Raw genomic sequence first — 17,096 nt, 5'->3', positions numbered from 1 at the left:
AGGGTGCCAATGTCTGAGATGATGGGGCGTCCAGGATTTCCAGGTTTATGGATCTTGGGTAGCAGATAGAATACCCCAGGTCGGGGCTCCAGGGGTGTGTCTGTGCGGATTTGTTCTTGTGCTTTTTCAGGGAGTTTCTTGAGCAAATGCTGTTGTTTCTTTTGGTAACTCTCAGTGGGATCAGAGGGTAATGGCTTGTAGAAAGTGGTGTTGGAGAGCTGCCTAGTAGCCTCTTGTTCATACTCCGACTTATTCATGATGACGACAGCACCTCCTTTGTCAGCCTTTTTGATTATGATGTCAGAATTGTTTCTGAGGCTGTGGATGGCATTGTGTTCTGCACGGCTGAGGTTATGCGGCAAGTGATGCTGCTTTTCCACAATTTTAGCCCGTGCACGTCGGCGGAAGCATTCTATGTAGAAGTCCAGTCCAGTTTTATCAGCATTGTAATAACAGAACATGTAGGTAAATTGATAGCATCATTGTGTTCTGAGGTCAAATTGGTTCTGATCACAGTATTCCAAAGAATGTAAGCTTTTAACATGTATATGGTATTGTAGTAGAATGGTTGTAGATGTGATTTTATTTTTTAATGTTTGGAACTATTTTACAATTTATATAGATTCACAGATACTAAGGTCAGAAGGGACCATTCTGATCATCTAGTCCCACCTCCTGCACAACGCAGGCCACAGAATCTCACCCACCCACTCCTACGAAAAACCTAACCTATGTCTGAGCTATTGAAGTCCTCAAATCGTGGTTTAAAGACTTCAAGGAGCAGAGCATCCTCCCTCAAGTGACCCGTGCCCAATGCTACAGAGGAAGGCGAAAAACCTCCAGGGCCTCTTCCAATCTGCCCTGGAGGAAAATTCCTTCCTGACCCCAAATATGGCGATCAGCTAAACCCATACCAGCCAGATACTACAGAAAATTCTTTCCTGGGTAACTCAGATCCCATCCATCTAATATCCCATCTCAGGGGATTAGGCCTATTTACCCTGAATATTTAAAGATCAATTAATTACCAAAATCACATTATCACATCCCATCATACCATCTCCTCCATAAACTTATCGAGTAGAATCTTAAAGCCAGATAGATCTTTTGCCCCCACTGCTTCCCTTGGAAGGCTATTCCAAAACTTCACTCCTCTGATGGTTAGAAACCTTTGTCTAATTTCAAGTCTAAACTTCCCCATTTTTCTTGTGTCCACATTGGTGCTGAGCTTAAATAATTCCTCTCCTGTATTTATCCCTCTGATATATTTATAGAGAGCAATCATATCTCCCCTCAACCTTCTTTTAGTTAGGCTAAACAAGCCGAGCTCCTTAAGCCTCCTTTCATAAGACAAGTTTTCCATTCCTCGGATCATCCTAGTAGCCCTTCTCTGTACCTGCTCCAGTTTGAATTCATCCTTTTTCAACATGGGAGACCAGAACTGCACACACTATTCCAGGTGAGGTCTCACCAGTGCCTTGTATAATGGTACTAAAACCTCCTCATCCCTACTGGAAATATCTCTCCTGATGCATCCCAAAACCGTATTAGCTTTTTTCACAGCCATATCACATTGGCAGCTCATAGTCATCCTATGATCAACCAATACTCCAAGGTCCTTCTCCTCTTCCGTTACTTCTAATTGATGCGTCCCCAGCTTATAACTAAAATTCTTGTTATTAATCCCTAAATGCATAACCTTACACTTCTCACTATTAAATTTCATCCTATTACTATTACTCCAGTTTACAAGGTCATCCAGATCCTTCTGTATAATATCCCGATCCTTCTCCGAATTGGCAATACCTCCCAGCTTTGTATCATCTGCAAACTTTATTAGCACACTCCCACTTTTTGTGCCAAGGTCAGTAATAAAAAGATTAAATAAGATTGGTCCCAAAACGATCCCTGAAGAACTCCACTGGTAACCTCCCTCCAGCCTGACAGTTAGCCTTTCAGTAGGACCCGTTGCAGTCTCCCCTTTAACCAATTCCTTATCCACCTTTTGATGTTCATATTGATCCCCATCTTCTCCAATTTAACTAATAATTCCTCATGTGGCACGGTATCAAACGCCTTACTGAAATCTAGGTAAATTAGATCCACTGCGTTTCCTTTATGTAAAAAATCTATTACTTTTTCAAAAAAGGAGATCAGGTTGGTTTGGCACGATCTACCTTTTGTAAAACCATGTTGTATTTTGTCCTATTTACCATTGACTTCAATGTCCTTAACTAATAGCGCCTTCAAAATTTTTTCCAGGACCTTGCATACTACAGATGTCAAACTAACTACCTGGATCACTTTTTTTTCCTTTTTAAAAAATAGGAACTATATTAGCAATTCTCCAATCATTCGGTACAACTCCTGAGTTTTCAGATTCATTAAAAATTCTTGCTAATGGTCTTGCAATTTCAGGTGCCAATTCCTTTAATATTCTTGGATGAAGATTATCTGGGCCGCCCAATTAGTCCCATTAAGCTGTTTGAGTTTCGCTTCTACCTCAGATATGGTAATATCTACCTCCATATCCTCATTCCCATTTGTCATGCTTCCATTATCCCTAAGATCCTCTTTAGCCTTATTAAAGACTGAGGCAAAGTATTTGTTTAGATATTGGGCCATGCCTAGATTATCTTTAACCTCCACTCCATCCTCAGTGTTTAGCGGCCCCACTTCATATATCTTGCATGATATATTGTTAAAGGAATACTCTCAAACTTTGATTTTTTTTGTTTGCTCCATTATGATGATATGGTACTGACCATATAGGTGAAGTTGATTTATAATACTTTACCTTCCAAGAGAGTGCAACAGGAATTTTCAGTCTGCAGATACTGTTTCCTAATTGTTCAGCAGGGTCTGATGTAATTGCAGCATTCTCTAGCTCTCATCTGCAGTAAAGAGATGAAGTCCAGAATCAAGTATCTGCATGTCAAATGACTTATTACCAGAGTGGATTTGCTATGAAATAATATTTAAGTGTCCCACCAGGATGGTCTAAAACATTTATTTGGATCATAATTGCCAATTTATTAGTTTAGCCTATGTCTGGAAGAATTTATAGTTGGCTGTGAAGTTTCAATATGTTTCAATTTTCCTGGCCTAAACAAGTTTTAAACCTAAAATATAGTTGACATCAAAGTCTTGTTCAGCAATGTGAGAAATATATGTGGACAGAGAAAATTGTTTAACGGAATATTTGAAGAATGCTGTTGGAGGGTAAATCAATATTAAAATTGAAATCTAGTATTCTGTTACATTTCTTTACATTTTTAAAATTAATTAGTCTTTAACAAGATGGCTTAAAATTTTGTTTTATATTGAAAATATTTAACTGTTAAATCTGTGCACATATTCATATGGTAATTGAGATTAAAATATAGATTAGATTTTTAACTCCATTATGAAAAGGTAAGCTTACTTTCTGAAAATCACAGGCCATAGAATTTCTTCCATTGATTCCCTGTGTCTAGCTGAATAATTTGTGGCTGCACTAGAACAGAGAGCATATCCTTTTGTTTATTTTATAACTATGTTGCAATTCACCATTAGCACAAAATAAATTTACTGCTCGTTACGTGCTTTATGATTATTTACTCATAACTCTTGCCAATTCAGGAACTGTATCTCACATTTAGTAAAAATAATTAAAATATAGATCTAAACCCCTGTAAATTCAGTTCTTAAAATAGCCTTGGGCATTAGCTGGAAGTTTGATTGGATGGCTAGTGGGTATGGATAACGTTAGTCATTGAATCAGGGAAATCTTTGATATTTTTTAATTTGGGGATTTCATAGCCACAGAATAGCTGGAATTAATTCTTTCTGTGGGTTGCATATTGGATTACTATGGCACGTTGAATCTTCGTGTTTTCCTGAAGTAATTTTCTAATAGAAAATCCCTTAGTCTCTGCTGTTTCAGACTGAATCTTTTGCAGCACACATAGTTAGGTTAATGTGTGCCTATTTAAACACAGACCTTTTCATTTTCAAGTAATGTTTGTTGAGTAGGAGACATCTTGGTGTCAAGAAAAATTACTTAAAAGAAAGCACAGCACTCATCCAGAAGAGGGAAACAAAGGCAGACTCCTCTATTTGCTATTTGGCCAAAGAATCTTTTGATGGACAAAAAGAAAAGGAAGACTTGTGGCACCTTTGAGACTAACAAATTTATTTGAGCATAAGCTTTCATGAGCTACAGCTCAGTTCATCGGATGCGTTCAGTAGAAAATACAGTGGGGAGATTTATATACATAGGGGACATGAAACAGTGGGTGTTACCATACACACTGTAGCGAGAGTGATCACTTAAGGTGAGCTACTACCAGCAGGAGAGCGGGATGGGGGGAACCTTTTGTAGTGATGATCAAGGTGGGTCATTTTCAGCAGTAGACAAGAACATCTGAGGAACAGTGGGGGGTGGAGGGGGGAATTAACATGGGGAAATAGTTTATTTTGTGTAATGACCCATCCACTCCCAGTCTCTATTCAAGCCTAAGTTAATTGTATCCATTTTGCAAATTAATTCCAATTCAGCAGTCTCTCATTGGAGTCTGTTTTGAAGTTTTTTTGTTGAAGAATTGCAACTTTTAGGTCTGTAATCGAGTGACCAAAGAGATTGAAGTGTTCTCCAACTGGTTTTTGAATGTTATAATTCTTGACGTCTGATTTGTATCCATTTATTCTTTTACGTAGAGACTGTCCAGTTTGATCAATGTACATGGCAGAAGGGCATTGCTGGCACATGATGGCATATATTACATTGGTAGATGTGCAGGTGAATGAGCCTATGATAGTATGGCTGATGTGATTAGGCCCTATGATGTATCCCCTGAATAGATCGGGCTTTGTTGGAAGGAGAGGTTCCTGGGTTAGTGGTTCTGTTGTGTCGTGTATGGTTGCTAGTGAGTATTTGCTTCAGGCTGGGGGGCTGTCTGTAAGCAAGGACTGGCCTGTCTCCCAAGATCTGTGAGAGTGATGGGTCGTCCTTCAGGATAGGTTGTAGATCCTTGATGATGCGTTGGAGAGGTTTTAGTTGGGGGCTGAAGGTAATGGCTAGTGGGGTTCTGTAATTTTCTTTGTTGGGCCTGTCCTGTAGTAGGTGACTTCTGGGTACTATTCTGGCTCTTTTTCAATCTATTTCTTCAGTTCAGCAGGTGGGTATTGTAGTTGTAAGAATGCTTGATAGAGATCTTGTAGGTGTTTGTCTCTGTCTGAGGGGTTGGAGCAAATGTGGTTGTATCGTAGAGCTTGGCTGTAGACAATGGATTGTGTGGTGTGGTCTGGATGAAAGCTAGAGGCATGTAGGTAGGAATAACGGTCAGTAGGTTTCCGATATAGGGTGACGTTTATGTGACCATCGCTTATTAGCACCGTAGTGTCCAGGAAGTGGATCTCATGTGTGGCCTGGTCCAGCCTGAGGTTGAAGGTGGGATGAAAATTGTTGAAATCATGGTGGAATTCCTCAAGGGTGGCTTTTTCCATGGGTCCAGATGATGAAGATGTCATCAATGTAGACTAGGGACATTAGGGGACGAGAGCTGAGGAAGCGTTGTTCTAAGTCAGCCATAAAAATGTTGGCATACTGTGGGGCCATGGGGGTACCCATGGCAGTGCCACTGATTTGAAGGTATACATTGTCCCCAAATGTGAAATAGTTATGGGTGAGGACAAAGTCACAAAGTTCAGCCACCAGGTTAGCCCTGACATTATCGGGGATACTGTTCCTGACGGCTTGTAGCCCATCTTTGTGTAGAAGGTTGGTGTAGAGGGCTTCTACATCCATAGTGGCAAGGATGGTGTTTTCAGGAAGGTCACCGATGGATTGTAGTTTCCTCAGGAAGTCAGTGGTGTCTCGAAGATAGCTGGGAGTGCTGGTAGCGTAGGGCCTGAGGAGGGAGTCTACATAGCCAGACAATCCTGCTGTCAGGGTGCCAATGCCTGAGATGATGGGGCGTCCAGGATTTCCAGGTTTATGGATCTTGGGTAGCAGATAGAATACCCCAGGTCGGGGTTCTAGAGGTGTGTCTGTGCGGATTTGTTCTTGTGCTTTTTCAGGGAGTTTCTTGAGCAAATGCTGTAGTTTCTTTTGGTAACCCTCAGTGCGATCAGAGGGTAATGGCTTGTAGAAAGTGGTGTTGGAGAGCTGCCTAGCAGCCTCTTACTCATATTCCGACCTATTCATGATGATGACAGCACCTCCTTTGTCAGCCTTTTTGATTATGATGTCAGAATTGTTTCTGAGGCTGTGGATGGCATTGTGTTCTGCACAGCTGAGGTTATGGGGCAAGTGATTTTGCTTTTCCACAATTTCAGCCCGTGCACGTTGGCGGAAGCACTCTATGTAGAAGTCCGGTTTGTTGTTTCGACCTTCAGGAGGAGTCCACCCAGAATCCTTCTTTTTGTAGTGTTAGTAGGAAGGTCTCTGTGGGTTAGTATGTTGTTCAGAGGTGTGTTGGAAATATTCCTTGAGTCGGAGATGTCGAAAATAGGATTCTAGGTCACCACAGAACTGTATCATGTTCATGGGGGTGGAGGGGCAGAAGGAGAGGCTCTGATATAGGACAGATTCTTCAGCTGGGGTAAGAGTATAGTTGGATAGATTAACAATATTGCTGGGTGGGTTAAGGGAACCACTGTTGTGGCCCCTTGTGGCATGTAGTAGTTTAGATAGTTTAGTGTCACTTTTCTTTTGTAGAGAAGCAAAGTGTGTGTTGTAAATGATTTGTCTAGTTTTTGTAAAGTTCAGCCATGAGGAAGTTTGTGTGAAAGGTTGGTTTTTTATGAGACAGTTTTGATGGACAGTTATGCAATTTAGTTCACTTTTACCTTCAGTTTGTGACCATTCTTATATCAGTATCTCATTACAGTTTGCAGGTGGGGTGGAGATGTGCCTTCCTACCTGACAAACTGCAGTCCATGTCTATAGCTGTTAAGGATGATTCTGTTAATGTTTAAGAATTATGGTAACTCTCGTATTCAGGAATCCATTGTCTTGTGTGATCCTGTAGGACTTTCTGTCTGTTCCTTTCCTAATCTATAAAATGGAATTGTCTGTCACAAGAGTTGTGTGAAAATTAGTACAACAGTATGAAAATGTAAAGTGATATTTAAGTGTTATGTTCTCTTAACCTTGAAGTCTGAAGAGAGTTCCAAACTGCAAATAGATACTGGTGGAGTGAGCTCCATGAGCCACATGAGTAGAGTCCCTAATTATCATATTTATAACAGTTGTTAGAGGAGCCACTGCAGTGCTGCTTAGTTTGTATGAAATCTTGAAATGGGAGGAAGCTTTGCAGTTGTAAAGTAAAGGAGGCCTAAGGGGTATTCTTTAATTTAAAAAAAAAAAAATCATATAGGTATTTACTGTTTTGCTGTGATAACTTTAGAGGTCAGTAGCAAATACATTTTTCCATCCACAGAATTTCTATAGGTAAGACTAATAGTTGAAGTCTTCCATTTAATTTCCTTGTGTTGATAAAACGGACACTAGTAATGATTGTGTTAAATAGGATTTAGGACTTGAGTGCTTAGACCTGTAGTATGAAATCAAATTTCCAGTGTGCTCTTGGGCTATGGATGAATCTACCATCTTCTAAGTTTTTGTTTTTCTTATTTCAAATATTTCTTCCACTCTACTCTGAAATATTTTTTGTTTTTTTCTTGCCACAGTTACTAAAAACACACTAGCAAATATTCAGATGAATATCACAGTTATTCTGTATCCTCTGTATTAGCGTTGGAGAAAAATGTGCCAGAGCTGCTATCTAAAACTATCAGCTCTGAAGCCTTTTAATAGAGTTTAAAGCCAGAAGGGACTATTAGATCATCTAGTCTGACCTATATATCACAGACAATTAAATTGTATCATGTTACCCCATACTGAACTCATTTGTTTGACTAAAGCATATTTTGTGTTTGGCTAAAGCATATTTTCTAGAGTGGCATCATCTTGATTTGAAGACTCAGAGATGGAGAATCTACCACTTCCCTTGGTAGTTTGTTCCAATGATTAATCATCCTCACTGTTAAAAAAAATTTGTGCCTAATTTCTAATTTGAATTTGTCTGGCTTCATTTTGCAGCCATTGGTTCTTGTGAGGCCTTTCTCCGCTGTATTAAAGAGCTCTTTCATACTTGTTCATATCCCAAGGTACTTATACATCATAATCAAGTCATTTCTCAATCTTCTGTTGATAAACTAGAGATTGAGCTTTTTAAAAATCTCTCAGTTTAAGGCATTTTCTCCAGTCCTCCGATAATTTTTGTGCCTTTTTTCTTCACGCTCTCCAATTTTCCAATATCCCTTTGAAAATGTGGACACAAAACCTACATGTATGTATTCAGGGTCACAAGTTTCAAGTTTTAACAGGAGTACCTGTTCTCTTCTATGGTATGGAAGAGGATGCACATCATAAACATTCATTGTCAAAGGGGGTCACTTTAGAAGTGTTATATATTGTGACAGGGTCAAACCAGGTGGCTACAGGAGAGTGATAGAAGGCAGATATATTAGCCCCAGGTTAAGCAGGTCCTTTTTCCCTGGGTAAGATAACAGGCAGTTCCATAACAATCAGGAATTTGCTGGAACCAATTAAGGCAGACAGGCTAATTAGGACACCTGTAGCCAATTAAGAAGCTGCTAGAATCAATTAAGACAGGCAGGCTAATTGTTTAAAAAGGACCTCACTTCAGTCAGTGTGGGGCGTGCAAGGATCTGAGAGTGAGAGGACGTGCTGCTGGAGAACTGAGGAATACAAACGCTATCTGGCATCAGGAGGAAGATTCTGTGGTGAGGATACAGAAGGTGTTGGGAGGAGGCTATGGGGAAGTAGCCCAGGGAGTTGTAGCTATCACACAAGTGTTACATGAAACACTGTGGACAGTTGTGATCCACAGGGCCCTGGGCTGGAACCCGGAGTAGAGGGTGGACCTGGGTTCCCCCCCATTCTCCCAACTCCCTATTGGATACAGGAGGAGTTGACCTTGTCTGTGGGTCCTTGGCCTATTCCCCGACCCACTAGGTGGACTAGCAGAGACTGCGGGGATTGTTCTCCTTCCTTTTCCCCATGCTGGCTAGTGATGAGGTTAGCTGAGTGAATGGCAGGTTTGAGCCACAAGCAAAAGTGGCCAAACTGAGGGCTGCTGTGAATCTCTGAGGCGAGCAAATCCGCCAATAAGCGCAGGACCCACCAAGGCAGAGGAGGAACTTTGTCGCTATATCAATACACTTGAAGGAGGCAGTGTGTTTCCAACAATGTATAAGAACATAAGAATGGTCATACTGGTCCATCTAGCCCAGTATCCTGTCTTCTAACAGTGGCCAATGCCAGGTGCTTCAGAGGGAATGAACTGAACAAGTAATCATCAAGTGGTCTATCTATTCCCTGTTGCTCATTCCCAGTTTCTGGCAAACGGAGACTAGGAACGCTTCGCAGCATGGTTTTGCATCCCGGCTCATCTCGGCTAATAGACATTGATGGACCTATCCTCCATAGAATCCTAGAATATCTGGATTGGAGGGGACCATAGGAGGTCATCAAGTCCACCCCCCTGCTCAAAGCAGGACCAAACCCCAACTAAATCATCCCAGCCAGGGCTTTGTCAAGCCTGACCTTAAAAACTTGTAAGGAAGGAGGTTCCACCACCTCCCTAGATAACGCATTCCAGTGCTTCACCACCCTGCTAGTGAAAAAGTTTTTCCTAATAGCCAACCGAAACCTCCCTCACTGCAACTTGAGACCATTACTCCTCGTTCTGTCATCTGTTACCACTGAGAACAGTCTAGATCCGTCCTCTTTGGAACTCCCTTTCAGGTAGTTGAAAGCAGCTATCAAATCCCCTCTCATTCTTCTCTTTCACAGACTAAACAATCCCAGTTCCCTCAGCCTCTCCTCATAAGTCCTGTGTTCCAGTCCCCTAATCATTTTTGTTGCCCTCCGCTGGACGTTTTCCAATTTTTCCATATCCTTTTTGTAGCGTGGGGCCCCAAACTGGACACAGTACTCCAGACGAGGCCTCACCAATGTCGAATAGAGGGGAACAATCACGTCCCTCGATCTGCTGGCAATGCCCCTACTTATACATCCCAAAATGCCGTTGCCCTTTTTGGCAACAAGGGCACACTGTCAACTCGTATCCAGCTTCTCGTCCACTGTAACCCCTAGGTCCTTTTCCGCAGAACTGCTGCCGAGCCACTCGGTCCCTAGTCTGTAGCAGTGCATGGGATTCTTCCATCCTAAATGCAGGACTCTGCACTTGTCCTTGTTGAACCTCATCAGATCATGAACTTACTTTGTTTTTGAATCCTGTTATAATCTTTGCCTTTACAAAATGCATCCGATGAAGTGAGCTGTAGCTCACGAAAGCTTATGCTCTAATAAATTTGTTAGTCTCTAAGGTGCCACAAGTACTTCTTTTCTTTTTGCGAATACAGACTAACACGGCTGCTACTCTGAAACATCCTCTGAGAGAGAGTTCTATAAGTTGACTGTGCATTGTGTGAAGAGGAACCTTATGTTCAGTTTTTATCAAGATTGAATTCATAATTCATATTCATAATTCAAATTCATAATCAACACTGAGCTGTATTTTTTTTGAAGATTATACATCTTGTGTAAACATAACTGGAACAGATGAATATTGCAGCATTGCTCTCCAATGTGAAACAGATTTTAAAGAAAAGTGTGCTTTCATTCATTTATGTTTATCAATGATTCTGCTGTGCTTCATGAATTATATTTGATTTTACCTCATTAACTATGATTTTAAAAACAGATTAGATCTCCTAGCACAAACCAATGCAAGGAATATGGTTCAACAGTTCTAGTAGATGCCTTTACAAATAGGTTTTGATAGCAAACTTACAGTACTTTATATATTGCCTAGTGGAGCACCTAAGTGGCTACTCCCATTACTGTTCTTCCTAATCCCTCCACACTTTCTACCCATCAAAACCATCCTGGTGCTGCTTTGCCTGCTTCCTACTTAGATGCTCTTGGCAAGCAGATACAGACAGACTCAGTTGCCTGACTGAGCGATGACTCATGAGCTAAAGACAGCAGTCTGCCGTGCAAACTAATTGCATTTCCTGGGGACCTTTTAGGTTTCAACCTTTTTGTAGTCATTCGTAAGAGGTTCTTAATGAACAATACTATGATTTAAAATATGCCAGTGGTCAGCTCCATTCTTCATCGTGATAAGGTCCACAGATCCATTTTGATGGGTATTTTAATTAATTTGCATCTTGGGACAGAACCAAATCTGTTGGTCCCTGGCAGCAGGCCAGTGTCCTGATCCTTGAAGTTCCCACCAGTTTTATCTGCCTCCCCATCAGCAGATGGCTCTCTGAACCCTCCCTGCTACAGAGCTCTTCTGAGGGAAATTTCAATTCTTTATTTCAAATTTCTGGTTACCATTTGGGCTCAGTAGTGACTAATTCCTGGCTATGTCGCAGGGCTGCATTTGCTTACTGGGGAGATTTTTCCCTTTTTGAGGAGTCTGTGTGGCTAGTGCCTCTGCAGGCATCAGGGAGAGAGCTAGACGGAGAAAACCAAAGGCAAAAGGAAGGGTGAGTGCCTCCTTCACACATTGTCAGTTGTCTTGTTGGGAAGCTCAGCCATCTCTGTTCCTGCCTCAGCCTGGTCTGGTAGGGTTGCCTCAGTCCTGTTGTGTCAGTACGTCTCCCCCTTCCCCTGCAGAAAAGGAGTCAGACAGGACTGGAATGGCAAGCAACCCCCACATCCAATTTCCATGAGAGGAGCGGTGCCAGAAGGTCATTGTACCAGATGAAATATTGTGCCCTAGATCCTTAAGTCCGCACCAAAGCTGTTCCTTATCTGCACAGCGCGGTCTTTTTTTCCCCTCCGATTCCTCTTGGGACATGGATGGAGAGCATTACACACAGCACAGACACTGGCAAAACTAGTTCCTCCCCCTGCTTCGTTCTCTATAACAGGCCTCCCAGGGGATAATTACGGATATCCCAGACCATCTGGCCTATGTGGACCCCCTATAACAGAAAAGGGGTGAGCTTCTGGGGAATCCATTCTTCAACCCCAGTAACTTCCCTGAGAGACCCAGATGGGTCCCCTGTTGAGGAGGGAGGACAATAAGCAAAGCCTCTGTGAGGGCAGTAACTTGCTACCACTTGAAATATTTTTGGAGCCATATCTGAACCCAAGTTTGCTCCTCCTTTTGAATCAGGATCACAAGGAGAAATTCCCAAAGGGGATATAAATATGCAAGATCAGTGCCCAGTTCCCCTTCTTACCTTCACAGAGTACATGCAGCTTGACAGATTTAGCACAGATCTGTGGCTTGATCTTTGCTGAATTATTCTTCTGGGTTCATGCATGCAGAAAGTGGGATGGGAAAGGGAATTCTTCCTCAGGGGATGCCAGCTGCCTGAATCAGAGATGGGGATCAAATAATAAAAGATAATCCCAGGAAGAGTATTAAGTACTGTGAATCTATACTTAGGAGGTCTGCAGGTGCCCTAGACAAACTATGATGAAGGGTGGGGATTTCCTGCCCAACCTAAAAGACTAGGAAAGTATTGGAGTGTTGTCCCAGATGCTGGTGTAGGTTGCTACACTCTAACTATTAGGCTGTTGACCCTGGCTGTCACTGCAGGTTGCCTTGCCTTGCCACGCCACAGCTGGTCCATGGTAGCTGTCCATGGAGTGATGAGGGCAGCCCGTATGTGGAAGAGCAGCATGCAGTAAGGAGCCTCTTGGCCCATCATTTACTTTTTTCTAGCCCCCCCCCACCTCAATTTTATAAGGCCATAAAGTTCCTCCATGTGTTCAGTCCAAATTCAAGCTGGTGTTACTACCAAGGGGAAATGGTTATCTTCCCTGGTGATCAGCGACTCAGCGTTTCTAACTGAGTGAGACTTTTTGTAAAATCTGAAAGGATAGCCTCCTCACTCTGCAGGTCCTCTGCAGGTAGCCACGTCTGGGCAGATGTCACCTCAGTCTCTTCCCTGGGCGTGAAAGCTCTCATGTCACATGAGCCCAACAAAAACAGAATTAAAAATTATGAAGTGTTGTTGTTTGACGCTCTTCACATGCTTTCACAGGCAATACTAGCATGAGTGGACAGTATTGCTCATATGGTTGTTATAACTTAAAGGCCTAAGGGGTTTTCTGCGCAAAAGTTAGCGGGACCTAAATCTTTGCATGCAGGTGTACAGGGCCTTCTCAAGCAAATTGGTTTCCAGCTTGTAATTCTATAGTGGGAAACTTTTTGGAAAGCCAAAGCTATGCAGAGCTGTCAGAGAAGTAGATTTATAATCCTGGCTCCTGCCAGACACGACTGAAAGATCACATGGCAAGTTAAAACAGTCCCTAAAGTACAGGAGAGTACCATTTTGCAAGTGGTGGGAGGAACAAATTGAGGGAGCTGAGGCAAGGTCAGTACCATAGAAACCCAGAGCTACAAACACCAGAGTTATGAACTGACCAGTCAACCAAACACCTCATTTGGAACTGGAAGTATGGAATCGGGCAGCAGCAGAGACCAAAAGAAAAAAAAAAAAAAAAGCAAATACAGTACAGTGCTGTGTTAAATGTAAATTACTTAAAGAAATAAAGGGAAAACCTTTTTCTTCTGCATAATAAAGTTTCAAAGCTGTATTAAGACAATGTTCAGTTGTAAACTTTTGAAAGAACAACCATAATATTTTGTTGAGAGTTACGAACGACCTCCATTCCCAAGGAGTTCGTAACTCTTGAGGTTTTACCGTAGTTGCCCTCAGTTGCCTCAGAGTAATTCACATGACTTGCAACCAGCCCTATTTAGAGTTAGACCTCTGAATGGTGCCAAGATCTTTCAATTGGGGAACCTACAACTTTGGCCAGAGTGAGGTCACTGGGCATTGTCTGGAGAGGGATACTCTCTGGAGCGTTGCAAGAATCACAGGCACAATTTTGTCTCATTTATAAACTCAGGCAGCCCGTTGAAATGACAGGATGTGAATGTAACCCTACATTATCTACTTCAGATAAGAGTGATATAACCCATCCTGTTTCTAAGGCAGGTCTATGTTACGGGGTTAACATAGCTGGAGTCGATGTAGCTTAAGTCAACTTACTGCGGTGTCTACAGTACACTGGGTCGACGGGAGAAACTCTCCTGTCGACTTACCTTACACTTCTCATCTGGTGGAATACTGGAGTTGACGGGAGCGTGATCTGCGGTCGATTTAGCGGGTCTTCACTAAGTCGACCCCTGGTGCATCAATTGCCGCAGCTTCAGTCCCCAGTAAGTGCTGACATACCCCTAAACTTAGAGAATAGGGAACTAACAGGTCTTTCTATGAAACATCCCAATGAGTTCCTAAAGGAGGCTTATATTCTCATGGCCATTGTACCGTTCCATAGTCAATACTCCCAGTTTGCATATGGATTGGTGTGTCCCCCCCCCCCCCCCCGCAAGTTCCATTCACTACTATTTAGACTGACAGATTCTTTCAGGGTCTCTTGAAATCACAGTGGTATTAATATGGGCTTCTGGGAAAATTCTGCTGATCATGGCTATGAATCTTGTATTCATGGTAAACAGATGCATGATTCCAAGGAAATCAATCATAGCTCTGAGCTGAAGATGAATCCTATTGGGTAAAAGGCCTCAGCTCAGAAGAATGATAACTGAAAATAAAGATGACCATAAAGGGGAAAAAAAAGTGGAGTCAAACAAAAATCCAGTTCTTACTAAATCCTATTAGGAATGTTGCTCTCATGCACAGACATACTTCAGTGAACAGGAGTTCATATGAGCCTTATCCAGTAATTCGTATTATCCCTCCACATTTTAACCTATCATATCTATTGATAGGGGCCCAATTATCTATTTTCTGTTCCCTCAACTGGTGAATACAAAAATCAGATTTTTCAAAGCCAACCAATCATTAATGAGCCAGATTGTCACAGTCACAAGGCTAGCTGCATCTCCATCCCCTTTCTGGTCTCTGAGAGCACCGTATTGGGCATCATGTCTTTGCCTGTCTCGGGGTGGAACCCTAGTTGGCTGTGCCTAGTCTATGCTTGACGACTTTGCCTACTCTACACAAACCACCGTAGACTTGGCAGATATTTATCATCTCTTGACCCTTGTTACAAGGATTCCTTCTGGAACAGTGCCCAGGGGAAAAAAAGAAATACAATTTGTACTATTTTGAATGTACATATTTAAAGAATGATCCTACTTCCCACCGTGTAGCCTACTGCTATGAAAATCCTAATGTAATACATATCTATATCTTAGCATAATGAAGAATAGGAACATTTTTCTGCACTTACCTGCATGTTTCCTTTCCTTGAAACAATTTCCACAGATCTCGCTTCTCCTAGAGACAAGTGGGATCATCTGGAATTGAGATGGAAATGGACAACCAAACATTTAGGTTTATTTCATCAGGGGAAATTGTCCCTATGCTCTACAGTAGGATAAATTGTTCTTTTTCTTCAGTGTATATTTAATGCAGTCTCTAATTTTGGAAAGTAGAATGAAATTACCCTGGCTGTTGAAGTTGTTTCAATTGGAGGAAATTTAAGGGGGCAGGGCTTCCGTGCTGCCAGTGACTGACAAGTATGGCTCTGTTTTTAACCTGCGAGCAGGCTGAAATACCCATTGTAACAGATCTATGGACTTCATTAACTCAAAGAAAGGAAATGTTCAGGTAAGCAGACAAATGTTTCTCTTCAAAGGTCTTGGTGGTGCTGTGTGGTTCACATCTGTGCATAATGATCTTTTTAAAGTGGGGAATAGTAATTTATAAACAAGGACACATAATGAGAGGGTGAAAGAAGGAAACAGAAATGAGAGAACAAGCATCTTTCAGTTAGCAGTCTTTATTTTTTTTGCTGTTTCTTCCTGTCAAGTTAAGGTTACCTGGCAGGCTGCCCAGAGAATCTGTAGCATTTTTTTTTCTTGTTGCTGTTGGTGCAGAGGAAGATGTTGCTGTAGGAACTAGCCAGACATATTTCTGCTGCTGGTAAGCCTATAACTCTGATAATGGGCACCAAGCAATTTAGCAATGCGGCTTTTTTTAGCTATTCATGGATCATAAGACCCAGAGTGTGCTACTTTATAGCAATAGGCTGCCAAGGCTTTCTTGAAGGATTTGGAACCAACCCCTTTTTCCATTTACTCTGCAAAATTGTTTCTCTGATGGTACAAAGAGAAATGCTCCAGAGCCTTTCAGGTGTAAATTGAATTAGAGAGAAGATGCTATGAAAATTAACATCAAGATAACTGTGAAGTTGCTTTTTTAAAAACACTATCTTCTAGAATAAAAGTATAAAATCATTTTCAGGTCACTATTAGTATGAGCTGTAAGTCAGGAGGCCAAGTGTGTTTCATCAGTTCACCACTGTGTCAAAAAACAAATGCTCTTGCCACATCAGCAGAACTTATCTAGATGAAGAGTTAAAAGTCCTCCTTCTACATGCACATGGGTTCAGTGTGTTTTCCATTTGGGATCTCTATAATCTGTATATATCACACCTTTTATTTTGCATAGAATCTTCTTTACAAACTGTCCTAAACATGCTTTTATAGAGGTCAATAATACAGTGACACAGGTGTAAATAGGTGTACTTAAAATTAACAAATATAGGGAAGGTAGAACAGAGATATTCCTATAGTCAGAAAATGTGTATGTATGGCTCTTTCTCCCCTTTCAGTTTTCTGCAAGTTTAGAAGAAATACTGTTCACAGCAGTTCATAATAAGTGGATACTCAAAGCAGTTTCCTAAGGAGCTTTCATCACATCATAGTGTGACTTAAGTTTGACTATGGTGCTTTTTTGTTTCAGTTACAGATTTGCTCGTTAAATTCATACTTACTCCACACTATAAACTGGCCTGAAAGCAGTGAAGCACTCAGCTGAAAAGTATCTGAGTTTCTCAGTGTAAATACTGGAATGCTAATACACTGGACTACAAAGTAAACACACATATAGACAGAAACCGCACCATTTTTATATACCTTGTCAGAGTTGTATCTAGAGCTTGAAAAGTTTAGTTGGATAATCTTAATATTAGCAAAGTAGAATTGACTTATGTGCAGGTTGCTTTCAGTATTCAAATA

General features: G+C 41.5%; 1 protein-coding gene and 1 long non-coding RNA gene across 5 annotated transcripts in view; one reads left to right on the top strand and one right to left on the bottom strand.

Annotated features, from left to right (window-relative positions):
- Window positions 1–14,640, bottom strand: part of LOC122457076 — a 33,039-nt gene extending 18,399 nt beyond the window's left edge. The window contains exons 1-2 of the long non-coding RNA XR_006276385.1: window positions 14,452–14,640; window positions 12,274–12,407 (exon numbers count right to left, since the gene is read on the bottom strand). This is a non-coding gene — a long non-coding RNA (uncharacterized LOC122457076). The remainder of the gene's footprint in view (window positions 1–12,273; window positions 12,408–14,451) is intronic.
- The window catches only part of PPP6R2 (protein phosphatase 6 regulatory subunit 2), a 171,016-nt gene that overhangs the window by 20,193 nt on the left and 133,727 nt on the right, over window positions 1–17,096 (top strand). The window lies entirely within an intron of this gene.

The sequence above is a fragment of the Dermochelys coriacea genome, chromosome 1 (assembly GCF_009764565.3).
Source record: "Dermochelys coriacea isolate rDerCor1 chromosome 1, rDerCor1.pri.v4, whole genome shotgun sequence".
NCBI lineage: Eukaryota > Metazoa > Chordata > Testudines > Dermochelyidae > Dermochelys > Dermochelys coriacea.
This window is presented reverse-complemented; position numbering and strand designations above follow the sequence as displayed.